Here is a 13,397-nt window from a genome sequence, read left to right on the forward strand (position 1 = left end):
ATCATCAAGCCTAGTTATGAGTCTTACCAACCGGTGGTAGTAGCCCGGCAGCTTGGTCTCGGGCAAGTGCCCCCACACTTCTTTCTCCACCACCCGACGGCACAGCGAGCCGAACCGCTCGACATCCTATCGGCCAAAGGTGCTATACCTTTTTTGACGCTCTAGCCATTCCAATTCCTCACAACCTCTGTTTCACCATCACTACCGATGGTTTCGAGACTTGGTGGTCCATGTGGAAGACCCACGCCTTCAGAAGAGCTCTAGGACCGTTGCTGAAGCAACTTGATGCCGAATATGACGTTCTTGCACACCAGATACCATTACATATAAATTTCTTGCAATGGCTCATGGTGATTGTCTGTAACCTGGCTCTATCTCTTGGCAGCAACAAGATGGCCCAGAGCCCACGCAAGCCGATGGCTCCCCCTTCAAATTCCTTCCACCAGCCCCGGTGGTTCTCTTCTGTCAGAGCTCGCCACCCCTGAAGAAGGTCATAATGCAGAGCCAGCCGATTTCACCGAAATCGGCTCCCAAGAGTAAAGCATCCTCGGGGCCAGTTGCCCCCCGAGCCTCAATCCAGACGAGGAAGGCAGTGAGGAAAGTAGCTTCCAGAAAAACCCTGAAGCGCAAAGCTCCTGTCCAAGAAAGCTTGCATGTAAGCTGACTCGTGCCTTGACTAGATTTATCTGTCCTCCCAGTCTTTTGCAATATGCTTGTACTTCTTTTTACAGACTTCCACCGAAGAGAACTCCAGCGGGGAGGCACAGTCCAGCCAAAGGGACTCGAACCCGGGCAACTCCGGGAGATCCACCACACAGAGTCAGACGGACTCGCCAGCGTCGGCTTCTAGGAAAAGGTCGACTCCCGAGCCTGTTGCTCCTCAAGCTTCAATCAAAACAGGGTCACGTGTGAAGCGTCGATGCGTCAAAAGGGCTCGCAAAGACCCATGAGTTTCCTCGCCAAGCCAGGAGGTTTCAAATGTAATTGCTTCACCGAGTTCATATTTCATGCCGTCCCATTGCTACTTGGATCGGCTCACCATTTCTTTTGCGAGACTAATGAGACCTCTAGCGGGGACGTTGAAGAGGTACTGATGCCATCCGCCACGCTAGACCTAGCCACCTCGACGAGCGTGGCCGACCAAGTGGCTAACCTAGCCAAGTCCACGGAAAAGCCGATTATCACAACATCGGCTGCTCCTCCTACTTTGGGAGAGGTACACTCCACTCCCTTGGCTCTACCCTTTTCTTTGTTGTATACTAATACTCGCTCTTGTTCGTCCGATCGGGGTTGCGATCTTTCAAGCTTGCCGACGTTCGATCCCGAATCCATCGAACCGGCCTACTTCCAAGGCGGGTGAAGAGCCAAGCCCTAGCACGGTCCATGGTCCACTCCGGCGTCTCAAGGCTTTGCTCTCCTCCTCGGTTGAGACCCTGGTTGAAAACCCCGAGGCAGATCAAGGGCATCCTCGAAGACATCCAGCCCCATCTCCCGGTGACACCGCGAGTGAAGCTTTGGCCGGCTGTGACCTCGTCGGTTTTCAGGTCAAGGGTGCGATCGGCTCGTCAAAGAATTATTCTTCGTCGCGCCCAGCTTCCGTTGAGAGCCGATATTGCAGACAAATGTCAACGGCTCAACGAGAAAAAGGCTGCTTTAGACGCCAAAACTGACACTTCTGCCAATAGTGCCGAACTCGAGACCCTGCGTAAGGAACTAGAGAACCTTGAAGAGAGGGTCAGGGTGACCAAGCAGCTTATCCAAGACAGGGAAACCCTCATTGCCCGCTCTCAAGAGGAAGCAAAGGCCTCACAGGCCGATCCGAAGACCGATCCGGCTGAAATTCGTGCCCTGACGGTCAGTCGGGTGACGGGCAAAGACGAGGACGACGAGGCTGAGATCGCCGAGGTGGATCGTATCCGTGCTTCGACGCCCTTCACGCCCTCAACGCGTTCCTTCAGATGAGAGCCTCTCTGTGTAAACTGATAAATGTCTTGCTGAACTTGTACCTCTAGAGTCGATGGCTGTGCATCGGCTTTTTACATTCTGAAGTCGATGTCTTTGCATCGGCTGTACTTGTTGTCTTCGCATATTTTCTCAAGTCGATGTCTGTGCATCGGCTGTGACTTGCGTGTACATTTTTTTTACTGGCCGATTTTCTATCGGCCCCCAATATTTCACTGCACATGTATCGCACATGTTCATCTGATTAGGGGCCCCCCGAGCCGAATCTGTCAGGTCATCGCAGATATCGGCTCAGTAGTTAGCCAAGGCACCGTACTTGAACGTCGGCTCCGTCGGGACCAATGTTGACTTCTTCCAGCTCATCAGCCGACGTAAACCCGTTGCCCGTTAGATCGGCGTTGAACACGAGAGAACGTATGGTGAGGATAATTTTGGCCGATTGCTGGAATCGGCCTCCATGTTGATTGAATTGCTCAATGAAGATTTACATCTTGGTCTTGCTTTACTATAACCACGTGACATGCTTGAGACAAGATTATCCCTTTTTATTTTTTGGGGCCGATCACAAGGATCGGCCTTGCCACGTACGTCCATAGATTTTTCTCTTGTTACACGGTCAGGCCGATGGATAAGACCAGCCTCACCCCGTCCTTCGTCACGTCGATGCGCTCGCAGTCGTCCAAAGTGATGCCTGAGAGTGGCTCTTGGCCTGTCGTCTCCCAAACGTTCATGCCAGCCGTTGAAATCTCGGCTGAGTCATCTCGCGTGGACGACCTCTACTTCATCTCCATCCCACTTGTATTAAACATTGGTGCATCGTGGATGGAATGCAACGATTGGCGTGGATCCAATCTCTCCCTAGCAGAGGACAGCATAGGTGCTCTTGCTATCGACAATAAAGAAAGTCGTAGGGATGGTTTTCCTTCCTACGGTCAGATCCACGTTCAGAACACCTTGTGCTTCAGATGCTTGGCCGTTGAAATCGCTCAGTGTAACGTTGGTCTTGATCAGATCCGAGCTAGAGCGTCCCAACCGACGTAGCATGGAGTATGGCATAATGTTGACTGCCGCTCCGGTGTCCACCAGCATCTTGTTGACAGGCTGCCCATTGATATAACCTCGTAAGTACAAGGCCTTCAGGTGTCTGTAGCTCCTTTCTCGTGGTTTCTCAAAGATAACTGGCCGTGGGCCGCAGTCAAGTTGTGCCACAGGTGCTTCGTCTAATCCTGGAGCATAAAACTCCACTGGGAGGACGAACACCATGTTTGTGCCAGCCGATGTCTCATCATCGGCTTTCCTTTGTCTGGGGCGCCACTCTTTCTTTTGTGGCCGACCTTCTTCGTCCAGAGTTCGCTGAATTTTCAGCGGCCGGATCAGGCCGCGCCTTCCTTAACGTGTGCAGGTATAACCTTTCGGCTTCCTCCAAACCACGTAGTCGCTGAACCCTACGCTTTTGGGAACGGCTGAGTCCATCAGGGCACCACCTTGGCCGGTGGTACTTATCTTCTTCTTCTTCATCATCGTCTTCTAACTCCTCGGGATCTTCCACCCGAGAGGACTCAACGTGCTTGTTCCGAGGCGGGAGAGGCCCTAGACGTTTGAACACGGACACGTCACCTGCATCCTTCTTCTTCTGTCTACATTCTGGGCAGTTGCCGATTGTAGGCAATCGGCTCATTCCTGAATCCCAGCAGGTGTCCGAAGAAGGGACAGTCCCAGTGCCTATCCACGTCGTCTTGCTCTCTTGACTTTTTCCTTGGCGTGGCGCTCATATCTCTCCTCGTCGCGATCATGCCGACGATGTCTCCTGGCGTCCCTGCTAGCCAGACGATCTCTTTCGTCATCGTCGTCGTATCGCCGGCGTTGGTCGTATTGACTCACGTATTTGTTGAGGAGGTGATCAGAGAGAGGTCGCTGATATCTCACATTCTTCACTTCTCCCTCTGTGATGTAGCGCTTGCCATCGTGCCGGAGCCGATCGCGCGGAACGGCCTCCTCTTTGTCCTTGTTATGAGAGCAGCTGCCCTCGTCACTGTCCTTACCAGGGTGGTGCCCAGGTCCTACCATGTTGATGTTGAACGAGAAACCTGGCGGGCACCTCCCAGGGTAAGTGCACTCCACCATGTTAACGGCGGGGAAGGGGTGTGTGTCGACTTTCATGGCGTACCGGCTGAAAATTAGACGCCCTTGTTCTATCGCCATTTGGATCTGCTGACGCCACACCCTGCAGTCGTTGGTGGCATGGGTGAACGTGTTATGCCACTTGCAGTATGGCTTTCCGTTCAGCTCCTGCGCCGTGGGGATCTTGTGGCCTTCGGGTACCTTTAGCTGCTTCTCCATCGCCGGGATGTCCCACCGGGCGTGCCAGAATGTGTTGCGGTCATAAACCCACCGGCGAGCAACGACGGGCAACACAGTAGAGCCGGGAGGCTCCCAGGACTGCGGCTGGCCCTGGTCCCTCGAGCGACGGCCCGCAAAGCCTCGGCACGCACGTCCGATGCTGGTGCAAGGGCGTGCCACCTGACCTATACCTGGTCAGGAAGGTGATGGATTTGCTTCGCTTAGTTTCCTGCATGGCATACACGTAAACATTAAATACGAGCCTCGATCGGCTCTCAGGTTGTCCTGTGAATCGGCTCAAGGAGCCGATCCACCCATGGTTCGTATGAGGTCTACGATCACATGGTGGTCCTGCTTGATCAATATAAAGCTAAAACGACCTACGACGATTTAGGGTTTTCACCACATAATCGGAATATCCTACGCGTGATTGAGCCTGGCAGCCACGCACGGTGATAATAGACCAACTCTAGATAAGGCCTAAAAACCAACATGAAGTCGATTCCCGGAACATCTTATCTAGGGCTAGCAAACTACACCCTACGTGCTACTGGATCCTTCAACCCGTTTGCAAGGCCTAACTATGCAGATATTAAACTAATACTTGAAGAAACAAGGAGCAATCATAACGGATCGGATCTGCTAAATAATGATCAAGCGGGGCGCCGCCCTTACACCTAAGATAGGTGTAAGGGAGGCTAGACGTCTAAGGGTTGCATGGACGAAAGCATATGATACGATGAAACAATGCTAACCCTAACACATCTATGATAACTACGCTGCTCTCCATCAACAAGGCTTCAGCACGAGCAACGCATGAATCAACGAATAAACGTTATCGCCTAGATCGCAAGATGCGATCTAGGCAGCATGATGCTTACCCGGAAGAAACCCTCGAAACAAGGGGTTGGCGATGCGCCTAGATTGGTTTGTGATGAACGTGATTGTTATCTTTCTCAATAACCCTAGATACATATTTATAGTCCGTAGACTTTCTAACGTGGGAATAATCCCAACCGTGCACGAGCCAAATTCTATCTAACCGACACGTATCCTACTATATTTATAGATACACGGGCAAACTAGCCCAAACTTTGTATACAAGGCCGATTCATGTATTTCTTCCATGTATATTCTTCAAGCCCATCCTAATCGCGGCCCACCTCTGATCCGGTCAAATTCTGGTGATAACAGTGGTTAACTAGTTATATTACTTCCTTCGTACCGGTTTATTAGGGCATGTACAATGGTACTTTTCCTTACTCCGCCACATCAGCTAGAAAAGTCATTAGATATAAGTTATACAATTCATTATCTTTTATAACCATCTCTAGTAATTAATATGAATAATTAAATTTTGGTAGGAAATTTGTTGCTAAGGAAAGACATATGTGATACAATGGAGAAAATAGTCTTCCCTTATTTCCTAAGAGATGATCCCTTAGCTTCCTAAGAGATGATCCCTTAGCTAAGGGAAGACAACTTTCTCTCTCTTCATTCTCTCTCCTCCAACTAAGCAAAAAATCTAATGTGGCAAATCTAAGGAAAGGCTGACATCACCTCATTGTACGTGCCCTTAGACTAGTCACAATGGGAGTATCCTAAGGCTGGTCATAGTGCATAGTATCATATACTAGTATCATGCATATGATACTTGTCTATGATACTATCTCTATAGTGGGTGGTATTATAGAGTAGTATCATAAACTTCTAAATTTATTGTTTTGTAGAATCCCAATGTAAATCTATGTACAAGATCAATTTGGCATTTACTTTTCTCGTAACATGCGCTATGATACAGTATCTACCTATGTTACTCTAATACTATCTCTCCTCCTTAATTGCATGCCACATCATCATTTTTGTGGGCCTAGTATACATGATACTACCTATGATACTAGCACTATGGCCAGCCTAAGTAGTACTACGTATCATGCATGCCATGTTGGCAAAAATTTGATGTGGCGCATAAATTAATGAGCTAAGAGATATGTGTGGTATCATAATATGATACCGTATCATAGCACGTAAAACTAAAAAAATATAATGACAAATAGATCATGTACACAAATTTACATTGAGATTCTATAAAATATTAAATATGATGATACTATAATATTATCTTATGATACTATGCATTGTGGAGATAGTATCATAAACTAGTATTATGTGCATGATATAAGTGTATGATACTTCCCGTTGTGACTAATCTTAGGCTCTTAGAGCAAGTACAATAAATCCTAGTCAGCTGATTATAAGGATTAAAATAGTATATAATATTGCTTAGTTGGAGGAGAGAAAGGAGGAGAGAGAATGAGAGTGGGCTCTTATGCAAGGGTCAGCTCTAGCACGTGCTCCTAAGCACTTTGTGAAAGTGAAAGGTGAGTCATACATTGATAAAATACTACATTTTTATAGCTCACTATTGTATATGTTGGTTCTAAGCGGAAATTCAATTCGGCTCCCGGGTGCATATGCTCCCTCTATCAAAAAGTTATATTTCGAAATGTCAAAAAAATTTGACAAAAAATTCTACATGTACGTTTCCACAAAATACGTATGTTCGTCAAGTTTCACAAAGAATCAATATGTTTTAAGGTCTGTATAAAAAGAGAAAATTTATCTCCTAAAAAGCCTTATTTTCAGCATTGAATTTTGTCTTTTTTACACACGTCACACGACAAGTCGGATTTTTATGAAACGACTTTGTGAGCGTGTAGCACGTGAAAATGTTCGTGCGAATTTTTCGTTTCAATTTTTTAAAATTTTAAAATGTATATAACATGTATTTCAAAATAAAGGAAGCATATGCTCCCATGTGCCAAAACACCATTCCCGGTTCTAAGTTGGTTATAAATGATATGGCACTTGGCTTATAGCCAGCAGCTCACTATTGAAATTGCTCTTAGTGAATTTAACTAAATACTGAAAAATTAGGCCCAATTTAGCATTTAATTTCATCATTAAGTCATGCGGTGATGCCAGTGTGGCCATGCATATGGTTGTGATTGGGCAAGTGTGGTATTAATAAGGTTGACGGACGTGGGTCTCCAAATAATTGTTTACCTCTCTTAATTAATCGCTCCAGTTCACGATAAATAAATGAGGGAATTAGTGCACCTTTCTCGTTTTTCTCTTCCAATCAGTTTTTTTTGCGGGGAAAGGGAAATATATTAATTGATAGAAGGATTACAATCATGGTCTAGCGCCCGACATACTACCGGGGGAAAGTTCACAAACCAAACATCTGATCTATGACTAACCCTGCCTATCTTTGCTAGCTCGTGGCTTGCCATATTGGCCTCACGTTTGATTTTGACTAGAGATATATCCCTTTCCTTTAATAAATCATGAATGAAGGCAACTCTGAACGCATACATGGATGTATTTGGTGTGGACTCTTTAAGGAGTTCAACTGCTTCAGAACAATGTGTATCGACGGTGAACGGTTGCGTCGTCCACAAGAGGCCCAGTTGCACTCCTTCCTCGATCGCCATCAGTTCGGCTTCCGTTGCATCTCTACAATGAGTTACCTCGCGACAAGCCGCAGCGACGATGGCTCTCAGCACCATGCCCGTTTCCAGCCGCATTAGTGCTTAGGAATGAGCCATCAGTATTCAACTTAGCACTACCCTGGACTGGAGCAGTCCATCCTTGCCGCGTCTTGTGCCTACCATCCCGGTCCTCGGTCTTGGCTCGAAAACCTGCATTAGAATCAACAACCATCTTACCCTTCACCACGTCAGCAGCAGAAAACTGTTTGATGAGCAACAAGGAATTAAGGTAGCTTAGCAGAAAGCGACGTGAGCCTTCGATTGAGGGACACGGCTTGTTATGCGTCATCTCATTATGATTGTGCCAAATCCGCCATAGAACCAACATTGTCCTTGCACGCTGGGGTTCTGGTATGGTAGCGAGCACCTGGAGTAGCCATTCCTTCCCCGTCGGCTGCAGCAGATCATCCTCCGGGAGCTCCCAGTCTTCCTTCATCGCTAGCCAGAGGGCGCGAGCTTGTGGGCACCAAACGAATATGTCGAATGTGTCTTCGTCCTCACAACCACAGATCTGGCATAAACTTGTCATCGCCATTCTTCTAGACACCATGTTCTTTTGCATTGCTAGTCCATTACGGCATATACGCCATATGAGGAGTTTAACTTTGGGAGGTACTGGGCTATTCCATATCAGTTTCCAACTGGGGCGCTCATCGTCAGGTCTGCGGCTCGAGGCTCCCCATTGTTGCCCCCTATTAGCCACATCAAAAGCCAACCAATAGGCACTTCTTACCGTGAACATGCCCCGCTTCTCTGGATGCCACGCAACAAAGTCACTCTCATTCCGCCTTGATGTCTGGATTTTTAAAATGTCCGTTACATCCTCCTCTGCGAAGAAGTACCTGATGCGCTCTTCATTCCATGTGCCATCTGGCAGCATGAAATCAGCTACCCATCGATATCGACATCGACGCTGGGGAGGCCGAGCAAGGAGGGTTGTGTCACGGGGTATCCATGGGTCTCGCCATGCACGGATTTGCGCTCCATTACCCACCCGCCAAATAACGCCTTGTTTTAGTAACTCCAGGCCATACTCAATGGCATGCCATGTAGTGGATCCATTCCCTGTGAAAACAGTGTCAATTAAAGATCCGTTAGGGTAATATTTCGCCTTTAGTAGCTGAGCACACAAGGTATGTGGAAATTGTATGAGCCTCCATGCTTGTCTAGCAAGCAGTGCTTGATTCAAAAGGCGCATGTCCCTGAAGCCAACGCCACCTTGAGACTTGGGTCGGAGCATACTATCCCAACCGAGCCAATGTGTTTTCCTTTTGCCGTTCTCAGCCCCCCACCAATATCTCCTAATCATTTTCGTGAGTTCATCGCATAGGGCCATTGGGAGTTTGAAGACCCCCATAACATAAACAGTGAGAGCTTGGGCAATGGACTTGATCAAAATCTCTTTGGCTGCCTATGACTTATGGTTGTCGTCCCACTCCAAGCACTTAGCCAATTTGGCCTGGAAGCTTTGGAACTTCCCCTTATGCATCCTCCCTTCCGGTGTGGGCAGCCCGAGGTATTTGGTCTCAAAGGTTTCCTGTGTAATCTGTAGACAAGATTTTATCTCTATACGGCGGTCAATCGGGCATGAGTCCCCAAACATGATAGAGCATTTGGCCGGATTTATCAACTGTCCAGTGCTCATTGCATAGGTATCAAGTACCTCCTTGATTCTATCTGCCTGGTCCACTTGTGCCTTGAAAAATAACAAGCTATCATTTGCAAATAAGAGATGTGATATACCAGGGGCACGACGACAAATCTGTAGCGGTACAATATTATTTGTGGCAACCTCTCGTTGTAGATGAGTCGATAACCCATGAGCGACAAACAAGAACAAGAATGGAGATAAGGGATCACCTTGTCGGAGGCCCCGAGAAGGAGAAAATGAATCAAGAAATTACACATGCCATTATCCAGTCAACCCACCGATGAGAAACCCAACTTTTGCATCACTTTCCTCAAAAAATCCCAATCCACTCTGTCGTACGCCTTTGATAGGTCCAGCTTGTAGGCACAAAAGTTCATGTCTTCGTTTGTGTTCTGTTCAATGAAATGCAGACATTCGAACGCTACCAATGCGTTTTCAGTGATCAATCTACCAGGTACAAAGGCACTTTGATTGATTGATATAATATCTCCTAGCATTGGTCTTAATCTATTTACCATGCACTTAGCAATAACTTTATATATGACAGTACATAGACTAATTGGACGAAAATGTTTCAAGGTCTCCAGTTGATCAACCTTCGGAATAAGTACAATAGTTGTATCATTGACATTTGCAGGCATTGTACCCGTAAGAAAGAAGAGCTTAACAACATGTATTACCTCCTCCTTAATGGTACCCCAATTTCTTTGATAGAATCTTGCAGGGAATCCGTCCACTCCAGGAGCTTTGAGTGGTCCAATCTGGAACATGGCATCTCCAATTTCTTCATCTGTAAACCCCTTGCATAGCTCCTCATTCATCTCCGATGAAACTTTTTCCTGCGTCAAATCAATCAACATATCCGAATTAAGAGAGGGATCACGTGTAAATAATTCTTGGAAATAAGATGTAGCCATCCGCTCCATGTCGGTAGGTACATCTTTCCAGACCCCTTCATTATCTTTTAATCTTTTGATTTTATTCTTGCGTGCCCGCCATACTGCCTTCTGGTGGAAAAACCTTGTATTCTGATCTCCTTCTTTAAGCCATGTAATGCGCGACCGCTGGATCCACAACATCTCTTCCTTATACAACAGCTCATTCATGTGATCAATTGCTTGACGAATCTCCCGCTGATCAGCATTTTGAAGTTGCAGGAGCTCTAGCTGTTTCCTCGCTTTTCCTAGTTCCCGGAGTATATTTCCAAAGCGTTTTTTGCCCCATTCCTGTAGCATAGACATAACACTATCAAGACCTTGCATTATCTCACCCAAATCATTCTTCTTTCTTGCTTCACGCCAAGAATTAGCCACCCTCTCTGGCAAGTCCGCCTCGCGCTCCCAGAAAATTTCATATTGTATGCGATGTTGTCGAGGTTGTACACGTTCCTCCTGCATAATATTCAGTAGAATGGGGCAAGGATCAGAAACTGGAGATGTTAAGTGTTGCACATGGGAGTCCGCATAAAGGTCACGCCATTGCTGACACGCTACTGCCATGTCAAGGCGCACCTTAACATTGGCTCTCCCAAGTCGCCTATTATCATATGTATAGGGCATCCCTGAAAAGCCGAGATCGGAGAGGTTACAATCGAATAAGACCTCTCTAAACGCCTCCATCTGATTGACTGGCCTATTTGTGTGCGAGAGATGTTGCTCTTGCCATAATGCTTCATTAAAATCACCTATCAACAACCAAGGAAGATCAGATTTTAGTTTCATATTTCTAATAATGTCCCACATGAGATGACGATTCTCAACACGTGGTTCACCATAGATGCAAGTTAGGCGCCATTGTGGGGAGGTAGGAGAGACACGGATGTAAGCATCAATAAATCTTTCATTAACTTCCTGGACCTCAACAAGTAATTGTTCATGCCAAAAGAGCGCTAAACCCCCACTCAAGCCATCACTACTCGACGCAACAAAACCCTTAAGACCTAACCTATGATGAAGACATCGAATCTTATTTTTATTTTGCCTAGTTTCACAAAGAAAAAAAAACGGGGACTCCACACTTGGGAAATAGTAGCTAACTCCTCACTGTCGGGGCATTCCCGGCACCCCGACAGTTGAAGGATACACAATTCATGGCTCCTGACGGGACCCCTCATTTGGTCCCGTCAGGTTACCCGAGGCCACATGCCCGGTCGTCGTCTTCCTCCTTGTCCTTGCAGCCACCGTGTCTGCCCCCACGCCCGCCTTGTTGTTGCTTGCCTCAGCTCCTCCACTCTTCCTTCCTTTCTTTGGTTTCCCCCTAGTCGTTGCTCCACCATGCAAGGTCAGGGATAAATCCAGCTTCTGGCTATCATCCGCCATCCTCTTCCCTAGAAGCGAGTCCGCCTCCGTCATGGACACATCCGAGCCACTTCCCAATGACATCTCAAGGTGGGACAGACCCCTAAGAGGCGGGATCATGTCACTGGAGTGCGGCCCTGACAATGCCTCCCGGCCGCTGTTTGTCGACACCTTGTTCTGCATGAATTCCATGGTCGTAGCCGTGATTTTGACATCAACGGTGCCACTCCCTCCTCCCTAGACAAACTGTGGCACTCCAGGCATTACATCCCTCCCACGATCAGCATCAAGGCGCTCCTTCTCTTCCTGGTCCTTGCTGAGCCTAAGCCTCATATTATTGATAGTGTTTGCCAGCGCCGTTTCCACTGCATCCTCTGTACGTTTTTCCCCTTCCTCGAAACCATCATGAGCATCAACTACGACCGGCACCTCAGCCACAGAAGCATCAACGTTGCTACACATCGCACGTCCACTATCCTGAGGTATACCAAGTGACGACGAGTTGACACTGCCCTCCGGAGTATTGAAACGTAAACTATTCTTGGCAGCCGATTCATCAAGTGTAGATATAATGCGGTTCTGAAATTTCCGTTTAGGCGAGCAGCGAAGAGTGGCATCATATTTCAGCGACTGTGTACCCCGCAACTTATTCTCACATTGTTCTTCATTGTGTCCAATGATGCCACAGTGGAAACAAAAGTAAGGGACACGCTCATATCGCATCGGATATATTCTTGGGTTCGCCTGTCCCTTGACAGCTACCTTAAACCTTGCTAACAGATGTTGATTAAGAGGCCATTCAATACGTACTCGCAGGTAGTCAGACAACTCCTCGCCAACAGCATCCACGTCGACTCGCACAACCTTCCCAAAGTTCGATCCCAGAAGCTCGCCGTACTTCTTCGTTTGCTTCCCCCATGGAACATCATAGAAACGCACACACATACCAAATTTATCCAGGACAACATCTGAGGGTTGTGCCCTATCATTGAGAGGCGTTGTCGTGCACACCACTCCCTGGTGTATTCATGGCCCCCCTTGATCAACAAATCTGTAGTCCCCTTCAAGAGCAAAGGTGATGATGAAGAAATTGTTCTTCGAAGGCTTGAAGCTCATCTTGCCCCGAATATGCTAGACCTCCGAGAAGTGCTGATGTATCAGAGGATAGTTCGCCTCCTTCAGAGAGTAGTGATACGTCCAAAACGTATCTACTTTCCCGAACACTTTTGCTATTGTTTTGCCTCTAATTTGTGTATTTTGGATACAACTAACACGGACTAACGTTGTTTTCAACAGAATTGCCCTGGTGTCTCGCTTTTGTGCAGAAACTCAACTTTCAGGAAAATCCCCGGGATTAATTCCAATGGGCCTATTTTCACAGAAGAATAACGGAGCCGAGAAGACCGGAAGGAGGGGGCCACGAGGCGCCGCGAGGCAGCCACCCCCACCCGGGCGGCGCGGCGAGGCCCCTGGGCCGCCGGCCTCATGGTGGCGGCGCCTCGGGCAAGCCCCAGGTGCCCCCTGCGGGACTCCGCCCAACGTCTTCGACCTAAAAACGCACGGGGGTCGAGACCGAAATCGCGGAAGACATCC

This window comes from Lolium rigidum, chromosome 5, assembly GCF_022539505.1.
Source record: "Lolium rigidum isolate FL_2022 chromosome 5, APGP_CSIRO_Lrig_0.1, whole genome shotgun sequence".
Lineage (NCBI taxonomy): Eukaryota > Viridiplantae > Streptophyta > Magnoliopsida > Poales > Poaceae > Lolium > Lolium rigidum.